Source organism: Ceratotherium simum, chromosome 35 (genome assembly GCF_057802395.1).
Source record: "Ceratotherium simum simum isolate JZ-2026a chromosome 35, ASM5780239v1, whole genome shotgun sequence".
Classification (NCBI taxonomy): domain Eukaryota; kingdom Metazoa; phylum Chordata; class Mammalia; order Perissodactyla; family Rhinocerotidae; genus Ceratotherium; species Ceratotherium simum.
Genome location: NC_141934.1, coordinates 27,920,726 through 27,942,817, shown reverse-complemented (window position 1 = coordinate 27,942,817; position 22,092 = coordinate 27,920,726). Strand labels below are relative to the sequence as shown.

Genomic DNA, 22,092 nt, shown 5'->3' with positions numbered 1-22,092 from the left:
AGATTTTACCTGGGGCAGTGCCAAATGTTCCTGCAGTTTCTCTGATTCTCCTCCTGGTTCACTTCACCCAATTATGTGACCAGATGAACTTCTGTAGGCCATGGAGGATGGCGAGACCTGCAAGAAAATGCTCAATCCCTCGTATAGTTTAGAAACGTTGGACCCAATTGGACTTGAAGAGAAAATGGAAGAAGGAAGGAGTGTATTAATTGCTTGCTCTATAAATTTTACATAGAGTAAACTCTCACTTATCAAAACTATACTAAGAACCATGTACTTAAACTTTTCTGTGCCTCAACAGCTCTAACAAGGCTAACAATAGTACTGACTTCCTATGGTTGCTGTGACATGAAATGAATTTATATGTATGTGTGCATGAGCACGTTAGTGTGTGTGAATGTATGTATGTGTGAATGAGCATGTTAGTGTGCATGTAAAAATGCTTATTGAATAGTATTAGCATCACCTAGTATTAGTGCCTAGTAGTAATAGTAATAGTATTATTGTTGTTAATAGTAGTAGTAGTAATACAGACCCGGATAATACAAAGATAAATAAGACACAGTCTCTGCTTTCAAGAAGTTGAGATCTCAGGGAAGGGCAAATCTCTCCCACGCACATCTTCATAAAACAGGCCCTGGATGCTGAGAGAGGTGTTTGCACAGGGTGACCTCAGCACAGGGCAGGGAAGAGGGGTGAGAGAGGCGAGGAAGAGCAGGCTTCGCAGAGAAGGGTGGACAGGAGCTGGCCCTGGAGCATGTCTTGAGTTTCTGCGGGCACAGGGAGTGGGAAAGGAGAAGATTCTACATACAGAGAACAGCAAGCACTTCACAGCAGGTTTGGGGACCCAGGTGGGGTCCAGGGTTACCAGAGAACAGAGGCCCTCCCTCAGGAATGAAAGATTCTACCAAAAGTCTGACTTTTTGCTTTAAGCAGAGAAGAGCTTCAGCACGCAACTTTGCATAAAGCCATCAGGACACTTTTAGTTCCATAGGCCAACACACTTCCTTTGTGGACAGAGTGCATAAGCCAGTTTGATTTGGGTTTCTGCTACATGCAACCAAAACCCCATAATTAATTCAAGAATTTATGGTAGACTTGCCAGTACCCGCTGCCCCCCAACCCTGGTGCAGGGCCCTCCAGCCAGAATCTTCAGAGAGGTCTTCACCCAGTTACTAAGGCTCAAGCATGCCCCTCTGCAGGATGACATTCAGCCTTCTGGTAAATCCAACCATTTAAGGAAAGCTTGGTGTGAGAGCTCTTTTGTAGTCACTGCACATTAACCCAGGAAATGCAGTTGCTCTCTCAAAGCTGCTGATATTCTCCAGAGGTGACATCAGGTTCTATTTTGTGACCAATTTTCTCTACACGTCTGAGCTACAGCAGGTCACTTTAGATTTCCTCTGACAGCACATCCATCAGGAGACACTCTGCCTTACCTCACCCACCAGGGACCAAGTGTGAAAACAAGATGCTTCCCTGGGGCAGGGAAGGCTTCTGAATGTTCATGTCACTTCTTTGAGCCGTTTAGCATCTCGTTAGTGCCTGGTCCAGCTGATACCGGAGCCTGAGAACTTAATTATTGCAGAGTGAGCTGGCAGGCACTCTGCTCCAGAGAAGCCATAGTGTTTTATTTATTTCTCGCCAAGAATGAAAAAATTCAGCCCCATGCTGATGATGCTCGACTGGCTCCTGGTGTTCCAGAAGCCAAGGTTCACTGGCAAACGACAGTTACTAACAACATAAAAACACAAGCCCATCGTTTAGTCAGAAAGAGATTCTCAAAGTTACAATATAATCACACCCTGGAAATCACAGTTTGTTTCCTTCCCAGAAAGACCTTCAAAGAAACTCAGTAAAAAGAAGAAAACAGGCCTTAGAGGTGATGTGGTTGAAAATACAAATGTTTTGAAAATTCAAAAAAGCTTATTCCAACTACCTGTCCCCTTTGATGGAAAAGCAGTAGGAGGGGGACTTTGCTACTAGCTTCTAAGAATGCCCTATGTCTACACAACTGCACTGAAAATTCAATAATGCACAGTGCTGATGAGGGGCAGCTCCAGAGCCAGCAAGCACCTGTGGGTACCTGTGGGCCCACCACCTACTATTTGGGTGATTTGAAGTGAGTTACTTTAAGTCTCTATGCCTCTGTCTCTACATCTATAACATCACATAATAAATAGTATTACCTATCTGAAAACTTGTGTGGCTTAAATGAGTCTATACCTCTAACATGCTTATAATAGTGCCTTGTGCATAATGAGAGCTCAGAACATATTAACCATCTATTTCCTTTAGCCTGGTTATAACCCTGGAAGGGAGGAAGATGTATTCCTTGCATCTTGGTAGCTTGCAAAGCTGTTTGTACATCACTCGGCTCAGAGATCATCAGTATCTATACTAGAACAAAAGCATTCCGTGAAATCAAAAGAATACTTGGCTCATAATCCCTAAAGTCTCAAGGCCAAGTTAAACCACTTCAACAAAGATGTTCCAAAGACCAAACCACACCTCTTCTAAGATTTCCAATGGCAGGATATTCTGAAGATGTTCTAGCAAAGATTATGTGGCCACTCGTATAGCAGCTCACTGCATCTTTGGATAGTGTTGTGGACTGAATCGTGTCTCCCCAAAATTCATATGTTGAAGCACTTAGTCCCGAAGTGGCTGTATTTGGATATAAGAACTTTAGGAGGGAATTAAGGTTAAATGGAGTCATAAGGGTGGGCCTGGATCCCATAGGAGTGGTGTCCTTGTAAGAAGAAGAGACACCAGAGACCTCTCTTTCTCCCCACACACACAGAGAAAAGGCCATGTAAGGACATAGCTGGAAGGCAGCTGTCTGTAAGCCAAGAAGAGAGGCCTCACCAGACACCAATCCTAACAGCTCCTTGATTTTGGACCTCAAACCTCCAGTATTGTGAGAACATAAATTTCTATTGTTTAAGCCAACCAATATGCCAACTCTAGCAGACTAACACAGACTTCCCTAATATTCGTCCAGCCCACATACATATTCCGTGTGATAAACATCGGTGAATAAAATAGACAGAGTTCTCACCCTATGAAGCTTATAATCAAGTGGAGGTTAAAAATTATATAGATATATTCCCCTATACACACACACACTGACACACACCTAAGTCATGTTTATTAATACTTACTAAATAATGACTCATTGTGCAATGTCTTTTATAAACAGCATCTTATTTTATCCTTCCCAAAACCTCACAGTAGAATTACATTGTACACATATTTAACAAATAAATACTTTAATTACATGGGCTCAGGGTAAAAAGAGGAATGAGAGAAAATATAATTGAATCTCTGACTCTCCATACTCTCTTTAAAACTAGATTTTGGTCTACATTGTGCCAGGGAATTTGGCCACAGCCCAAATGCAAAGAGAAATAAGAAAAGGTCATTCTTGGCATTGGAGCTTCTAAAATCTCAGGTCCTGGTGACTGAAGAGGGATATAGGAAGGGCTTTCTGAAGGCCACTTTTACCGTGGGCAATTTTGCCCTTACAGTCACACTGGAACTAATATTCCATATAAAGATGAATTCCACTCTATTATTATCATCCTTCTACAGACAAGGGAAACAAGGCTCAAAGTGGTTAAGCAACACACCCAAGTTTAAAGAGTTAGAACGTGGTGAGGCTAGGATTGGATCCAGATGCTGGAGGTTGAAAGTTTACCCCTTGCACTGTGTACTGAGCCATAGTTTTGTTCTTTATCCTGAGCTAACATTGGTTGCCCTTTGGCTTCCACTTTGGGATCCACTAAAAAAAAATAAAATAAAAGACTCCATTGACGATGGAGTGTCACGATGACTCTTCTAATCCTTAAGAAGAGCTTCCATGCCTCCCCTTTTTCTCATCACCAGGTAAACACTGACACTTTCTGTGATGGCCTCTCCTGTGGTTCCATTTCCAGGATCCTCAGCACCACCACGAACACCTCTTAGAGAACACAATCCAATGTGCCAGAGCTTGTCACACACCTGGAATAAAAGAGCATGCACAAAGGGCAAGGGACACTAAGTTTTAATCCCAGATTGGCAAAAGCAGGCCGCCTCATTCAATAGGTCTTAGAGTGCATATTTTTGACAGAGAGAACTCTTGCTTTGCAAATGAATTATTTAGGCATGTTCTTTACTTCCACAAAGACACCGTTCTTTCTTGAAATTCTGGTCCTGCTCATTCTGTCTTTTCTTGGCTCACCCTTGATAGAGACCAGGCCACATACAGAGGTCACATTCCTCTGAGCTTCAGTATTAGAAGAGGAGCCGCATGAGCGTGAAGAGAAACGGCACGTGTAATTACAGAGCTAACTTAACCTTCTCAACGATCTATGCGCTAAGTACTATTTTTCTTGTGTTTTATATGCAGATGATTTGGTTTCATTGATAGTAAATTTGGAACTAGCAGCTACTTGTCAACAGAACAGGAAATCTGGAGTGGAAATTTGAAAACATGGTAATTGAGCTGGGGAAGGTGAAGCATTCACCTGTTTTACATGTGTGTGTTTTTCCTCTAGAGAGAATTGTATTCATTCATTCACTCATTCATTCATTTGTGCACCAAGTGTTACCCAAACATATACTCCTGTCACATCTCTATTCTGGGCATTAAGACACAATCAATCCAGTGGAACAGGGTCCCAGCTTGGAAGAGTCCACTCTCACCAGGGAGATTAAACAAATGTGAATAAGTATTGAAGATGTCCACTAAGGAAGGGAAGCCCTGAGGAATTTGGGATAAAAAGAGCTCATTAAATTGGACAAAATCACAGATGTGGAGATAAGTTTTTAGGGGGAGAACTGAGGTTTCCCTGAAGAAAGAAGACTTCAGCCCGTTTACTGCGACGTCCCCTCCTGTCGCAGTTTCCGGTTCCCCGTCCTGATGGCCTCCCTTGTGGACTTCAGGCTCGCCTCCCCAGCCCCTGCCTCTGCACAGGCCGATTCCCTGCGATGCTTCTCTTACTATACGCACATCTGCTCGTTCTGTTTCTTACCCACTGGCAGGTAGAGTTGAGACAAAGGCCGCCTAGGGGCACAGCCAAGATGGGAACACTCAGAGGTCAATGCCCACGGTCACAGCCACCTTGGCACTGCTTCAGCCAGTCACCTCCTTCCATAAATGAAGCTAAAATTTCACCTTATCTAACTAAAAAGGAAACTTGAGTGTAAAAACTAAACTCCTAAAACTTTGATTAAAACAAACAAGCAAAAATGACCAACAAAAATGGATTAAATGTGTTTTGCACATGTGAAGTTCCATTAATAGCAGAAATATCCAAGGAGCCCCAAAGTTCATGAACTCTGGCCACAGGCCTATGGTTTATCATGTGCAGGATTCTCCTCTGTCCAGAAAGCCCCAGGAGGAGGAACCAACTCTGAGGTCCATTTGCTTGTCATCTGGAGCTGGCACTCTGGAGCACGCCAGCCTCTGGAGGTGACTCTCGTGACAACTTCATTGCATTTCCCTCCCTGTGCCCTCAGAGCCCTTAAGTTATGATTTATAAGACTGCAAGACAGCTGTAAACTTCAGTCAGAGAACAACCAGGGTTTTGCTACAACTTATATAATGATTTTCAGTTTCAGTGCTGGGCATCAGATATCTCTGACTTCTGCCTGGCTCACGATTTAAATTCTGTTTTGTGGCCTCTGATAACATGCTCTCCCGGCAATATGTGCTTTCAGAATCCAGCTACCTGTTGGTCCCTGAAGAAAATGAAGAAAGACATTTCAAATAAGATGTACTTAAAGAAAAATTCAATAAAAATTCAGCATGGCTCAAAGCACAGTTCTCGTGTTAAGGAGGTAATAGCTAATACAGGGGAAAATGAGAAACTAGAAGAAGCTTCCATTATCACTCTCCCTGTGGACAGAGAACATCCAACAGCAGAGAGGGGTAACTAGATAGTAACACCCCCAACCTCACCCCTCCAGGGGTCACTGCAGGAAGATGGTAGCTGGTGGGCTTTATGTATCGTGCAGCAAGTCTTCTTGATCAAGTGTGTCTTCACGACTTGCACAGCAGAATATACAACAGGCGAGTCTTTAGCCTCTCCATGGAAAACTTGAAGCTGTGGAAGCAACAATAAAGACAAGTGTTCCGTAGAGAGCAGGGGGAACTGAACCGAGCAAAATCCCATGAGGGCGGAGACCAACTTTCATGCCTGGCACATGGGGAGTGGTCATCCTATGTTTGCTGAATGGATGTGGAGCCGCCAAACAGAGCTGCTCTAAACAGGCACTGGGAATTTCTCTTTTCCTGGTCTCTGTCCCCCTGGTAACAGCAACACAGACCTCAGCAGCCATTTTGGGAAGCATGACCCTGCCTGCTCTGGCCACCTTGATTGGTCCATTGGTGAACACCTGACTCAAACTGGGCCAGTGAGGCAGCAGGAGCAGAAGTAAGGGATTAAGTCTCTGTCTTAGCTCTTTTCTTGAGAGTTAGGCACATAAACTCAAGAGAAGTTGGTGGCCATTTTATGCCACATGGATTGAAAAGGAGAGCAAGTTGTTCTGTAGGAAGAGTAATAATGAGGCATAAATGTAGAGAGAAGGGAAAATAAGAGCCCCAGGGCTGGTCCCAGGTCTTTCTGAAGCAACGAGTGGTTAATTTCCTGCCCTGATGTCTAGGTGACACTCTGCCACCATAATAACAGAAATCAGTGCCCTTTTCATCTTGAGTCTTCTGGGAGGGCTGCTGGCCTAAGGTCTCTCCATTTTCCACATAATCCTAAAGCATTTAAGGCATCTCCATTTATACCTATTTTTCACTTGTCAGTCAGAGAGAAACACCAGGTCCTACACTCTCAGCTGACCGTCTTTGGCCTCACTGCTAGGAAGGTGAGATAGGTCATTGTAAGAGGATCCAAGAGTCACAAGACATGGGCATCAACCATCAGTTACCCTCCAGGTTTCCCTGGTGAATCTTGCTGGCCTCCATTTCCTCATCTGTAAAACTGAGAGTCACGGTCTATCCTCCTGGAGTTCCCAAGGATGGACAGTGATGTGACAATGATGAGAAAAGGAGGGAGGGAGGGGAGGTGGGTGGAGAGGGGAGGAGAAGAGAGAATTATCATATTGACAAGTAGAGAAAAAGTCAGTTTGGAACACTAGAAAGAACAGGCATCTCCGACACAAACACCTCCGAAGGCTGAGCAGTTGATGGATGTGAGCAGAAGAGCCCAGGGAGACACTGAAGAAAAGAGAGCCACCCCAGAGGGAAGTACTATTATTACACCCGTTTTACAAAAGAAGAAACTGAGGCAGAGAGACAAGTGACTCACCTGAGTTCACACAGCTGGTCCGTGGCTGAGCTGGGATTTGCCAAACTCCAAAGCACAAGTTCTCACCTAGCACCCCAGAGCACTCTGTGGAATCACAGTGCGAGAGGATGCAACTGTCACAGGAACCAAAGTTGAAGGTGAAGTGTGATCATCTTTACTGCGTTGGTATCTAAGGAGAACTGTACCACGTCATGGGGAATACAAACTATGAGGAAATGGAGTAGATTCAGTTCATACCTGAGCCCCTCTCTGTAGTTGAGAGACAATAAAGAACAGGCGGAGTGAAGCCGTGATGTTCTGTCATCTCTCAGCGCCCGTCTCTGTCTGCAGAGGCTGACCTGGGAGACTTCTCTGTCATGCTTCTGCGGGTGGTAAGGTGACGAGCCATCTTCTGGTTCTGTACCGAGAAGGAGCAGTGAGGACCCTGTGAACAGAAGCCTCATCAGAGCCAGTGAGAGGGAAGAAATGGGAGACAGGTGGACAGTCAGACAGAGACGAAGATATGGAGACAGAAAGAGAGAAAGACAGGGAATTCACATGCTCATATACAGCAGAGAAAGACAGCATGAGATAGAGAGATGCAGAGAAGCACACACATGTGTAAACATGGCTAGAAAGACAGTGTGGGAGATCAAGATTTGGCCATCCTAAAATATGTCTCTTTACCTTGATTATTTTCTCTGACGGACATTTGACCTCCCCAATAACTGCCTAAAGAAATTTAACTCTGGGTATGGACAGACTGGCAGGATCCTCGCTAAGCCCATTCTTAACAAAGTTATGTTTACCAAATATTTACATTTGTAAAGGTATGTCCCTCTGTGTAGTGGGAAGAGGGGAGGATGAACTTATCTGTGAAAACTCTTATCAGGATGGAAGAAGAAGACTTAAATGTACATACTCTTGATTACTATAATTCCTGTCTCTCCGACCACATTCTCTGCAAAGCATTGTCTGACAAACATTTACATTTCCTTCTTCATGTAAATTGTCTTATTCCCCTCTGAAATCCCAGAACACCATCCACCCCCAACATCCTCCTTTGTCTTTAGCTGAAGATGCTATTTAAGACGAGAATCTCTGCTACTGTGTTGAGAAACTCAGTGTCCCTGGTTTCTCCCATGTATACATGTTATTAAACTTGGTATTATTTTCTCCTGCTAACCTGTCTTGTTAATGATTTGGCCAGCCATAAGAACCTTAAGGGAAAGGGCAGAGGGGGATTCTCCCTCCTCCCACACAACAGCTAGAGACAGCAAGACACAGACTGAGAAATACAGAGATCACAGAGGCTTAGAGACCAAGACAGATAAAGATGAGTCGTAGAAGCAAAGCAAAAGGACAGAAAGAGAGAAATACGGTATGTACACAGGTTTAAACGTTGAAACTTGGGTTTGCACTGTTGCCTCCTGGGCACTGTGCTCCTGCCAGTTACTGTGGACCCTGCTCATCCACACAGCCCCACACTGATGCAGAAGGATGACTGGAGAGCAGCCCCCCAAAGGAGGTGCCATCATCACACCCATTTTACAGGACAGGGAACTGAGGCACAGAGAGGGTTACTGGAGTGCCCAAGGTCAGGCATCTAACAAGCAACAGGGTAGGGAGCGCAGTGCCCAGCTTCAAGCAACAAGCTCTTGACTGATGCCCTGAACTGCTCGATGGAGATCATTTTGTGAAAGGAGGCGACTTCTAGGGTCCCAGAGGCCGCAGGTCGTTTGGTGAAAATCGAGTAGAACCCACAGCACACCCGCGCCCCCTCTCAGTCCCTCTGAGTGACAGAGGGATAAAGGGAAGTCCTGGTGTTCTCTCCTGCACAGCAGCCCTGGTCGTCCACACGGCTCTGAGGAGGGGACGCCGCTCCAGATGGAGGCTCCTGTCAGTTTCCTGTTAGAAAAGTCAGTTAATTCCTAGTTCTGGGCTAAGGGGAGCAGCTGTGGATCCCCCAGAAAGGCCCTTCTCTGCGTGATGGGAGGAAAAGAGAAGGGAGGGAGACAGAGGATGCCAGCAGTAGCCTGGACACTGGTGCCCACACCCCGATCCCTGCAGCCTGCGAACGTCACCTCAGTGGCAAACAAGGGATTTACAGATACGAGTAAGTTCAGGATCTTGGGACGGAGAGACCGTCCTCCACTATCCAGGTGAATTCGCAATACTATTACATGGACACTTAGCAGAGTGAGGCGGAGGAAGATTTGACCCCGATAGAGAGGCAAAGGCCATGTGATGACAGAGGCAGAGACTGGAGGGACGCGGCCACAAGCCCAGGGGCGCCTGGAGCCCCAGGAGCTGGAAGAGGCAGGAAGGATCCTCCCCTAGAGCCTCTGGAGGGAGCACCGCCCAGCTGACACCTTGATGTTGGCCCACTTAAACTGATTTTGGACTTTCGACCTCCAGGACTATGAGAGGATACATTTCTGTTGTTTTAAGTCACCCATCTCATGGTAATTTGTTGCAGCAGCCACAGGAAACTAACACACCATCAGCAGAGACGCAGAAGGCGGCAAACACACAGGCTGAGAGACAGAGACTGATCAGGAATGAGAGACAGACAGAGACACACAAGGACAAAGAGAGACGGAGAAAATGTCGACAACACCCCAGCTTACGCATGGACCGATTCCTCTGCTTTCTTGTGCCCCGTGCCTCCATAACTCAGGGGGCTCCTGCTTATTCTCGTGCTCCAGCGCCAACACTGAATAATAAGTGCGCAAGTGTCTACCTCTAATTCCTTCCCGGTACCTGAATCTATTAGCAGCTCAGTCAAGCTCTGCCTAATTACATCTGTAACCTGCTAATACAACCGTCTTTGTTGACTGAAGGAACCTTCTTATCCAGCTTAGGCCAAATTATAATTTAGTATGACAACCAGTTGGCACAGAACTAGCATGCAAATATCATCATTTAATTAACACCTAAACCGGATTAAGACAATTATTTCTGAGAGAAATACTCCAGAAGAGAAGCACGAACTCACGCCCACAACAATGACGTCGCTGAGGTCGGGGACCCTCTTGCACGCTTCCTGCAGACTGGTCTTGGCGGGTCCGGCCAGTCAGGGGAGATGTGGCCGGAGTCTCTGGCTGATTCTCAATCCCCTGGACAAGTCCTGTTTCTGGATGTTTGGACAGGAGATGGAACGGGAGAGGGGGACGGACACAGGAGGAGAAGCCGCCATAGAGGGAAAGACAGAGAGAGAGGAAGACTGAGAACCTACTTGCCCACATAGAGTCAAGCCAGAAGCAGAAGCACAGACAGACGTCAAGCAGAAAGGCAGAACACACAGCATAAAGGAAGACAGAGAAAGAGAGAAGAAACAGAGGGAGACAGAGAGAGAGACGGGTGGATTAAAAAAGGAGAGATAGGAAGTCCGAAAGAGAGGAAGAGCTAAGACACAGGGAGAAATGACAGCCAACAGGACAGATAGATGATGAGACACAGAGACACAGAGAGAGAGGGAGAGAGTCTAAGAGAAATACAGTAGGAGACACAAATCGCCCTCTGACCCAGGGATGCGTGTTGTCAGCATCCTGGGGTGCCCCGGGCTCCCTGGGGGACCACTGTCCCAATCTGCACCTGTGACTAACCGGGGTGTCTGTGACTGAGCAGCAGAGGCTGAGGCACCTCGGCCGCCGCCATCGGGGCTCGTCCTCACCTGGCCCTATTGAAGCGGCATCCCACTGCTTATCCAGGTATCTGGCTTATCCAGGTAGTAGACACTCTACAGAACGCATTAGGAAGGAGGAGGAGAGGAAGGCTTAAGAAAAGAGAGGAGCACAAAGAAAGGGGATTCTCACAGACCCCCGTGAGAGAGGCTGCTTGCCCGTTCCATTTTGTGAAGAAGCTGAGCTTCAGAAGTGCTCGATTATCTGTCCCCAAGTCACACAGCTGGGGAGTGTCACAGGCATTCCTGTGCTGGGCAGATGAGACGCACACACTTCCTTGAACCATCATGTCGCCTCAACCTTCTCTCTCTTTCCCCACACTTCTTCCTGGAACACCCAGCCCTGTGGTGTGATGGCTCAGAGCCGGGATTTAGGGACAGTCTGCCTGCTCCAAAAGCTACCTGTACTTGGGAGAGTCAATTTCCTCAGTTTTCTCATCTGTAAAATGGATATAATGAGTCTCTATGACTCATGTTGTTGTGATAAGGCATTTAAAACATGCAAAAGCATGTGTGGCACACAGTTGCTGCTCAGTTAAGAGTAACTATTGGTTTTATTACTCACAGCTCATTGGTTTTCCTGGCAAAATTCCATCCATCCTTCAAAACCCCATTCCAATGTTGCTGTTACTTTAACGTCTTCTCAGATGAAATGTTTCTGTCTTGGAAGAATTAGCTCTTTCTTCAAATATGTAACCATATCACTTGTAAATACCTCCTCTTAGCATACAGGAACACAGTCAGCTTATATATCTGTCTCTTAACTTTGCTGTGAAAATCTGGAAGGTAAGGGGTGGCTGTAATTCGATTTTAAGTGCCTAGACTCGAGTAGAGGACCTGAAGCAGAGCGAGTGCTTGATGAATTAATAAATGCAACAATATCAGAGAAGTCTGGGAGGGTGAGGTGTGCGGTGTTGATAGAATGCAGGTGAGTTCTGAATACCCATCCCCTCCCCTTAACGCTGAGCCTGCCATAGACCGCTCTCCCTCCCCCACGTCCCACCAAGAAGCACAACTCATCTCAGGAGAGTTTGTCTGGTTAAGACATTCTTTGAAAATATCTCTGCATAAAGAAAAGCTGGTTATGTGTCATTATGGGCAAATCTGATAGAAAACTATGCTTTTTTCCTCAAAGCCTTTGGAATTGCCATCTTTCAGAAAAGGCCAAAAGAACGGAGCAATAAGCCAAATTCTATGAAAACCATAACTCATGTTCTGTTGATCGCCTCCACGTTGAAGCCACCCAGTGGAAGCAGGTGTTCTCCGGAAGGGTCTGGAGGAGCCATCTTCCTATGTGCCGTGTACACCATGGACAGTGTGACTTTTTTCCTGGGTGCAAATTATTCACCACCTTTATTTTCTTAAAGAAAGAACAAGGGGATATGTCTACTAGGCCTTAATACATTACATAATACTTAATACATAAGTTAGATGATTTGCTAAATTATGATAATTCAAAGCAATTCTGACGCGCCGCCCCAGCACTTGAGTGGTACCTCAGGGCACACATACATATGGATGGAACCCCTGATGGTAATGCTATTTTTGATTTTCAGTGTTATGTCAAAGCCAACTCCATCACGTTGCCTACGTCTCCAAGCCTGTAAGTGGGCTCCTTTCTCAAGGCTCCGTGAAGCCAGGTGGAATCGAGTAAGTCCCTGGCATTCATGTTGCCAGAAACATGCAAAGAAAAACTGATGGTCCTCACCTTCATGGAGAGAAAATCTTCCTCTTCCTCTGACAAATACCTCAGTAGTTTGGGGAAACGATTGGGTTTCCCATTCAAAGAATATTTAAATTGCAAAGCAACCATTCTCTGGGCGCCTATTAGTGGGAAGATTAGCTGTCAGCATGTCATCACAAAGATCATCGGAAAGATCTCATTTTTGCTTCCAGAGGTTCTACCCCAGGAAGTGATCTTTGTTTCCACTGATGAGTGAAAAGGGATGTAATCTTCACCTTCTCCCCTCCAAGGCGGGCAACAGCACACTGGTCACTGGGACGAGTCACCGGCTGGGACGCGGGCTCTAAAGGGACGGCAGGTCTGAGATGGGGCAGGTGGGCACGGGGAGCGATATAGAAATCACTTAAACACACAAAATGTGTCCCTCTTCTGAGCCGCCATGGTGCTGTTTCCCCTGCTTGGAACCATCTCCCCCAGACTTTGCCAATTTGGCCCTACTCACCCGTTGGAGCTCAGTTACCCTCCTCGGTGGGCCTCCCTGAGCAGCAGTCCTCTCTAAAGTGGCCCCCGCCCACCCCAGCCTCCTGATCCCATTACCTGGTGGTGTTTTCTTTGTGACACGTTGACAGTTCCAAACCTCAGGAGCCTCTCAGGTGAGATCTGAAAATGGCCCCTGTACCTGGAGGGTGAGGAGAGACAAAGAAAGAGGTGGCCCACTCCAGATGGGTGATTGGCGGTTTTAACATGAAAGGGAACTTACTTACTAGGCTTCTCTTGGGCCAGAATCTTAAAGTTTATAGAGATGCCTTAGCGGGGTGTAGTCTACACCATCCAGATGGTCTCAACACCATGTTTCTCTCTCAGAGCTGCATCTCTGGCACAGTTCCCACAGTGGGAATGGCGGGCAGGATGCACATCCCAAGGACTGGGGAGGGCAAGGAGCCTCTGACTGCCCGGGGTCAGCTCTCAGGTCAACGGGCGGTCACGTCCTCTCAGTGACCATCCCAGCTTCTCACTCCTGTGTCTGTTTCCCTACTCAGACATCACCAACCATCTCCATCATCCCTGCATCCACGGTCTTAGAACAGAGCCCGGCCCAGAGTAGTTACAGCAAAGAGTCATTGAACACACGGATCCAAAAATAAATGTTACTGATTGAGTAATAAATAGATGAATGACTGAATGAAGAAATGAATGAATGAATCCATCAGTCACTTGCTTAGCACAGAGTCCGCCTTATAGTAAGTGCTCAGGGAATGTCAGTCATTGTTGCTGTGGATGGTAAGAATCCTTCCTCCTGCAGTCTCACAGGCAGCTCTGGAGTCGGGCTGTGCACATGGAACGGCCCCTGTCTGAGCACCGCCTTCGCCGTGGGGGCGGTGCCTGCGCTTCTGTATAAAATGAGCCCCGTCCCACCGCATAGCCATGAGCCACCAAGTGTCCTTCCCTGGAGACACCGGCCTTGCTGGGGAAGAAGTGCTCAGGGGTCCCCAGAGACAGTGCTGAGGCCCCCAGCACCCCCACCAGTCACGCCGCTGCTTCCTGCCTTCATTTACCAAGCTGCCCTGACAGACCCCCTCCCCATCCTCGGCTCAGCCCAGGAGGAGCCCCGCGCCCACTCCCCTCACACCCGGTCCAGGGGCGCCTGGGCGGGGCTTGGGGTCATCACCCGCCAGGTGGGAGCCGGGGCCTCTCACCCCTTGTGCTGAAGGAAACGAATTCCAAAGCCGGGACTGTAGTGGGCACTTTTTGTCCCTAAATTCCTACAATAGTGACCAGCTCATACCTTGTGGAACCCAGCCAATGGGAGCTGTCAATGTGTGGGGACATCCCGGAAACAAGGCGAAGGGGATAAAGGATTGGTCTTACTGGGTGTTAAAACATGTTTCTGTGTGTGCTCATTTGTATGGCAGTATTTCTGCAGTCCAGGCAAGTGATATCTGTCTCTCTGTCTGCCTCTGTCCGTCTGTCTCTCTTTCCTACACGCTTTCTTTCTGACTGGACAATTCTACCACATAGAAAAGGCAGAAGAGGGCCGGCCGGGTGGCATAGCAGTTGGGTTCACGCTTTCGCTTCGGCAGCCTGGGGTTCACTGGTTCGGATCCTGGGCACAGACCTACTCACTGCTCATCGAGCCGTGCTGAGGCGGCGTCCCACATAGCAGAGCTACAACTCTGCAACTATGATGCACTACTATGTACTGGGGCTTCGGGGAGAAAGAAGAAAAAAAGAGGAAGATTGGTAACAGATGTTAGGGCAGGGCCAATCTTCCTCAAAAAACAAACAAACAAACACAAATTTAAAAGAAAAGGCAGAAGGGATATTTAAGTTCTCTAGAAGTCTGTTTACCAGGAGGCTGCTTTTGGTAAGAATAAATCCAGACACACACCACAGCCAAGGAAGCCCCCATGACCTGCTCCTTCTCTGTCTCCTCTACCTTGGGGTCTCAGCCTGATTCACTTTCTGTGTGTTCTTCACACCAGATGAGTTTGGTGCTGCCCCAGGGCCTTTGCACATGCTAGCCCCTCTGCCTGCAATGCTCTCTCCCCAGATTTTAGCAGCATTCTGCATCTAAGTCTCTGCTTGTATGCTGCCTCCTCAGACAGCTTTGCTCTGACCACCCCATGTATATAAAGTAGCACCCTCACCAGCAACCTGTCTCCATCACAGTAGCCTGTTGTAGTTTCTTCAGAGTACTCCTCACCATCGGAGGATTCGTGGACTGTCTTGTACTCTAGAAAAGGACCATGAGGGAAGGGATATCATATGTCTGGCTGGCTCACAGCTGAGCCAGGATCTTTGAAAACTTCCGGGCACAGAAAAGGTGATCCAAAAATGACAGATGTGGAACTGGTGATGAGCAGGTGGCTGATGGACGGATGGATTACTTGATAGATCAATCTGATAACTGACTGATCTTCTGGGATCTACAACGACTTGAATCTAACACAGTTTCTTGTAACACCAAAGTCCTCTGAACTGACAAAAAAATGGTCCTTCTAGTGACTGATCTCTGTAAACAAATCTAAATGTGCCAGCCAGCTCTCCAGGAATTTTATTACTTCAGTGGCCACCATCTGAACTGTGGGAAAATGAAAAGATTGTCCTGTTTATTAGGTATAACACGTGTATCTCAGTGAGTCTCTGCCCTTCCCCCGTGCTGTTCCCCACAGCTCCACTCAGCCTCTGAAGTCACCTGCTTGCTGGCTTGTCATGGTGGGTCCCCTCTACAATGTGAACACCATGAGCGTGGGGCCTGATCCATCCGGCTTAGTGCTACATCCAGGGTGCCCAGCACGAGGCCTGGACTCAGTAGGCACTCAATAAATACTGATGGAAATGAGCGAATCCATGTCAACTCAAAGCAGAGTGTGGTTTCTGCCTCTGCAGACACCGCCTCAGGCCAGAGATCAACTCATCTGTGCCTTTACAATCATAATCCTCCCAAACACTTATTGCCATAAATGGTATAGAACAGACCCTGTCTCTTGCCTCCCTAGTATCTACCCACCTCCTGCAAACAGCTCAGTGTGATCAGATCGCAGGTGGACATCCCCGATCTCAGAAAAGGTGGCCCTTCCTGCAGCTCCAGAAATCGATCATAATTGGTGTAAACCAAAAATGGTGACCTCAGTCCTCTACTGCAGTGATCTGCCCAAAGTCAGGCTTGACTCTGGCCAGTGAGATATGGGGAGAGTCATAGGGAATGCCTCTGTCTTCCTGAAAAATAATAGTAATAATAATAATAGGTAAGTAGATAGTGATCACTATGTGCTAGCCATTATTTAAACCACTACCTATATAACTGAAGTAAGATAAAATTTGAAGAGGAAAACCGCTTTATTCTTGACTCTTATCCTTTTTACCCCCCTGCTGGCGCATAGATGTGACGCCTAGCGTACAGCAGACGTCTTGGCACCACAAGGCAACAAGAATGAGGAAAAGACCAAGAGGTCTCCGATGCTCTGATCCTGATAGCGTAGAGCTGCTGAACCGAAGCAGAAACTGACTGCTTCCGGTTCTCTTGCTCTGGAGATAAATAAACCCCTGCCTGTTTTAGCTACTATGATTCAGCTATTCTCTCACTCACAGACAGAAGCGTTTCTAACTGACACAGGCTGGCTAAAGATGAGGATGAAAAAATAATATGATCCATCCCTCCCAATGGCTTAGTGAAGCCCCGGACAGGAAAAACAAACAAAAAAGACCAATGGGACATTAGCACTCTATGAGAAGGGGGAAAAGATAGGAAAAGGGAAGGGGGAAGTGAAATTCGTTGACCATAAAAGCCCCTTCTGTGATTCCATCTGTTGGAGAGGACAGTCCTGGTACCCACTTACCCTGAGACACAGAGTGTTTAATGTAATGCTAACACTGAACTGTACAGCCTCATCCTTGGAAGTTAAAATGGACTTTCTTGTAATTTTTTGTGTGTGTGTGTGAGGAAGATCAGCCCTGAGCTAACATCTGCCAGTCCTCCTCTTTTTGCTGAGGAAGACTGGCGCTGGGCTAACATCCGTGCCCATCTTCCTCCACTTCATACGGGACGCCGCCACAGCACGGCCTGACGTGCGGTGCATCAGTGCGCGCCCAGGGTCCGAACACCCAGGCCGCCAGCAGCGGAGCGCACGCACTTAACTGCTACACCACAGGGCCGGCCCTGACTTTCGTGTATTTAAATGAAGCTTCTCTATGTTCTCCCCACATCCAGATGCCCTTTTGCTAGCTTAAACCATGGCAGCAGGTTGCTATTGTTTTATGGATTTCTCTAAATCTCCTAATGTTCAGAATTGCATGGATCTTATCTCACGTCTGGGCCCTCAACCCTTTTACGCCCCCCTGCCCCACTTCTCCACAGCATCTCTAACGTGAAAGAAACTCACGTGGGGAGAGAAGAGTCCGTCTACTTTGCTTCGTCGATGGATTTCTCAGCTTGAATTACACTTCATAAAATGATTCTTTGCTCTTTACCTCAGCTGCCATCATTTCTTCAGCTGCATATTTCTTCAAAGGGCTCTGCTAATTGCTTTTTTCCTCCTTTTCTCTAAAATTGAAAAGAAGCAGTTTCCACAATAAAGGTGCCCTTTCCTCGTAACCTTTAACAGTGAGAGTCTCAGAACTTGCAGGTGGATGAGACCTGGGCTACACTTTGACTGTCTTTCTCACCTTCAACCAAAATGCTGCTGATTTGCTTTTCGAAGTCACAAATTCAGACGTCTGGGATGGTTGAGGATCGGTTACATCAATGACAAAGAAAGAACGTGTCTCAAGTGGTAACACAAAAGGAGCCTCGCCCTGATCAGAGCCGGAACTGCTGTGCGAGAGAGAACGGGGCAGCCTGAGACTCAGCCGGCCCCTCTCCTTAGACAGGTGCCCCTCTCGGGGTGTGGGGTCTGTGCAGCGGCGCCCGCGGGTACGTCTCCGGGACTCTGAGGACGGCTGACGCACACCCTCGCTCATGCCGTGGACGCGGTGGGACCAGGGGAGCTCCGACTCGGACCTGAAGGAGGCACAGAGATTCCTCGCCCAGCGCTCCCAGGCGCTGTCACAGTGGACACACATTCTACTACATCCAGAGGTCTTCAAATGTTATTTGCTTTGTATTTTTATTTAAATCTACCTCACAAGCTAATGAGCCTTGTTGCAAGCAGTAAGTGCTGTGAAATCCTAAGTCTGATATGCTGGCTTCGTGTTATGTTTTCCAATGCATTTCAATTACAGGACTATACACATATACGATATACATGTATATACACACGTATGGACACACATGGACACATATATGCACACCATCACCTCTGCACCACCTACATTATTTAAGAACCTTCAGTGATAAGGGTGTTACACTTTGACAAACACGAATCTTATTGAAGTGACTCATTTTTGTCAGGAGAAGGTGAGGCCCTGAGAGGAGAAAGGACTTATCCAGAGTCATTGAGCTAAAATAATGACAGAGTCAGAGCCAGACCCCAGATCTGCCGAATCCCAATCCAGACCTCTTTTCTGAAGATCAAAATCCTCTTGCTTGACACCCAAAGCTGTGCCATCTAAGACGTGAACGGCTCCCCCTGGATGTGGTGCATTTGGGTGAGCACAGTCCACAGCGCCATGCTGCCCCCCACTCTGTGGGCGTGTGTCCAGGCTCGCAGTGGCTGGGGGCCACTCGGGGAGGGGATATTCAGGCTGCAGCAGTGGCCTTAAGTTTCACTCCCACCCAGGAATTGCCAGCCCAACATGACTCCTTGCTCCAGCCAGCCTGAAACCCCCTGTGCCCTTTCTGACCCTTCCTGCAGTGGAAACCCCATCATGACCTCGGAGATATCCAGAAAAATGGCAGATTCTAGGACTACAGAGGATTAAAAGCACAGAAAGGAGTAAAGAGAAGAAAACAGTAAAGCCACTGAGCCCTAAGTTAACCCACATCAGAGGAGTGTGCCCTCGTCCACATACGGGCACAACATAGACGTCGCAAGGAAGAGTCAGTGACTTTGTGGGCAAAGCGAGCAGGACACAGGAGGGGCCCTTTCTGTGGGGCCTCAGGCCCAGGGCGGGAGAGGAGAAGACGGTGGGGGTTTACTGGTTTGGAGAGTTCTAGTTCCCTTCCTCCCTGATGGGTTACACCCATTATGGTTCCGTGGGACTCAGGGACACAGCTGACTCCAGACCCGAATTCCCTGCTGTGGGTGATGTGACACCAGGGCACATCAGCGATGTCTGGAGATATTTCTGGGTGTCACACTTGCGGGGAGGGCACTGGCATCTCATTCGTAGAATCCAGAGATGCTCCTGAACACCCTACAATGCGCAGAGCAGCCCAGTCAGCGAAGAATTATCCAGCACAAAATGTCAGTCATGCTGAGGTTGAGCAACACTGAGGCCACGATTATAGCTCAGAATTGTCCTGAAGTGACCGTGAGTGCAGCGAAGGAAGGCATCCCACGTCCATCCACCAAAATGTCAGAGCCGGGTCCTGCAGAGGCCTCCTCCTCATCCCACTCACTCATGGGGAGACCCACGAGGTTCTCTCTACCTGCCGTATTCAACCCGCTCTGGGAGACGCTGCCTGCCACAGACAGGGTACTGTGTACCACTGCAGTCATCAACCATCCTCACTTCTATCTGAGGAGGAAACTGCACAGGTGGTTTTATCAGACGGTGTTTTAAATGATGTTCATATATAATGTAATGTGACAAGAACTATTATTGAGAGGAAACTGGGAGAAAACAATGAGAAGTTGTTTCTTCTTCGAGAATGGAGGAAAGACCCAAAAGGGATATTTTGACCTTTTCAGAGGAGCAGCCTTTCTCTCAGGTCAAGATGCAGATCCCAGCGTCGTCACTGGACGGGGGCTGCCGATTAACGATGCTGTCTGTGGACACAGCAGATCTAAACAGACCCCGACTCACTGTGAGCATCGCCTGGCCTGACTGGTCCCCGCTTACACACACTTTCACAGAGTCCCATAGCAGTTTTAGATTTTCACACCTAGTGAGTGCCCTTTGGAGTTGCTTTTTTTTTTGGTGAGGAAGATTTGCCCTGAGCTAACATCCATCGCCAATCTTCCTGTTTCCTGTTTTTGCTGAGGAAGATTAGCTCTGAGCTAACCTCTGCGCCCATCTTCCTCTGTTCTGCGTGTGGGATGCTGCCACAGCATGGCTTGATGAGTGGTGTGTAGGTCCTCACCTGGGCCACCGAAGTGGAGCCACCAGACTGGCCCAACCCTTTGGAGTTTTTAAACTGACCCTGGTTTTTATTTAAAATCACTTAGTTCATAAATAATTATAATTAGTGCAATAAACTCCTCCCTCAGTCTTTCTCATCTCAGTTGATGGTGATTTCATCTCTCCAGGATCTCAGGCAAAACAAGAAAATAAACAAAGAACCACACTGTCACGTGAATCCATCAGCAGAGCTTTGCAGGCTCCACCTTCAAATACTGAAATCCGAGTCCTCCCATCACTTCTATGGCTGGCACCCTGGTCCACTCCACCGCTGCTGTCTATCACCTGGGTTACTCCAGCCTCCTCACCCATCCCTTCAGTTCTGCCTTTGCACCTCCTTGGTCTGTCCTCAAAACAGCACCCAGAGGGAGCTTATGAAAATCTATAACAGAACGAGTCCCTTCTCTGCTCAAATCTTCCAACAGCTCCCTAATTCCCGCAAAGAAAAAGCCACAATCCTTCAATGGCCAAGAATACCCATCATGATCCCCCCACTCCACCCCAGACACCTTCCTGCCCCTGGGCCTATGCACCTGCCAATTCCTCTACCTGGAATCCCCAGGTATCTATGTAGCTCATTCACTCATTTCCAACCAACTTTACTCATGGAAAGAATTTTCATTGTTTGGAGAGAATTTTCTTGGATTCTCTCTAAAATTGCAAACCTCCCTTTTATCCCCTATCTATGCTATTCCTTCCTTGCTGCATGGTTTTTTCTTCTTCGCACTTTTCCTGATCTAACAGACTACGTATATTACTCATCTACTTTATCTCTGTCTGCCCCAAAAGAATCTAAGTCCCACTAGGACATAGATTTTTGTGTTTGGGCCATTATTAAATTTCCAGGGCCTACAATCATGCCTGCCACATACAGGAGGCTCTCAATACGTATTTCTTGAATGAATTAATGAGACATAAACAGGAGAATTGTTAGCCATGTGGCCCTTATATACACACTGTCTGTAAAAATCTCAAAATGACTGTAAGATATGTGTGTCCCACTTTCCAAGAGAATAAATAAAGAAGAGAAATCAATAAGCACAAACAATTCTGCATTATGAGTCATCAAAGAAATGCAAATAAAGCAATATGATATTTCACCAGTCAAATTGATAAGTATTTTTAAAAGCAAATTGATACTACCCAGTGTCAAGATGCATAAGCATTTCCTACATTGTCAATGAGAAAGTAATCTAGTACAACTTTTCTGCAAAACATTTTGTCAATATGTAGCAAAAATCTTAAAAACATTTATGCATGTTAAACTAATCATTTGATTTTAAGAGATAATCTAAGAAATAACAAGAGAAGTAGACAAAGACATATAAGAAAACATTTACTGTAAGTTGTTTATATTATTTTAAAAAATGGGAAAATTCTTACTATCCAACAAGAAAAGAATTGATTAGTTAAATTGGTTAGATTAAATTTCAGCCATTTAGTGAGACACTCTGGCTGATGGAGTCCTGCGAGGAAGGTCGCTGAGTGGCGTAGGAGGAGCCAACAGTGTGTTCTTGTGGTGGATTAAATAGTCGGACACAATTCCTCACCCTTTCCTCTGTCTACACTCGCCTACGATGTGGTCCGTGCTCCCACCTTCCTCTGTACGTGCTGGATGTTATAAATCCACAGCCCATGATCGACCGCTCCTACTTGAAAGAGTCAGCTGAACCGTCGTCAGTACTGAACTCAGCTGACTCTGAATTTTCAATATACGT

General features: G+C 46.9%; 1 long non-coding RNA gene across 5 annotated transcripts; it reads right to left on the bottom strand.

Annotated features, from left to right (window-relative positions):
- Positions 1-3,132: 3,132 nt before the first annotated feature.
- LOC147912490 (uncharacterized) lies at positions 3,133-21,604 on the bottom strand. 5 transcript variants are annotated; one of them, XR_015549827.1, is made up of 7 exons: positions 17,819-21,604; positions 13,250-17,696; positions 10,282-12,995; positions 7,542-7,728; positions 7,305-7,417; positions 5,948-6,092; positions 3,133-5,727 (listed from the first exon to the last, which is right to left on the bottom strand). It is a non-coding gene; the product is annotated as an uncharacterized LOC147912490 (long non-coding RNA). The 5 variants fall into 5 exon arrangements; XR_015549828.1 differs by having other exon boundaries at positions 3,136-5,727; positions 10,282-10,419; positions 11,534-12,995; positions 13,250-21,604; XR_015549826.1 differs by having other exon boundaries at positions 3,136-5,727; positions 13,250-21,604.
- Between the last annotated feature and the right edge of the window lie 488 nt (positions 21,605-22,092).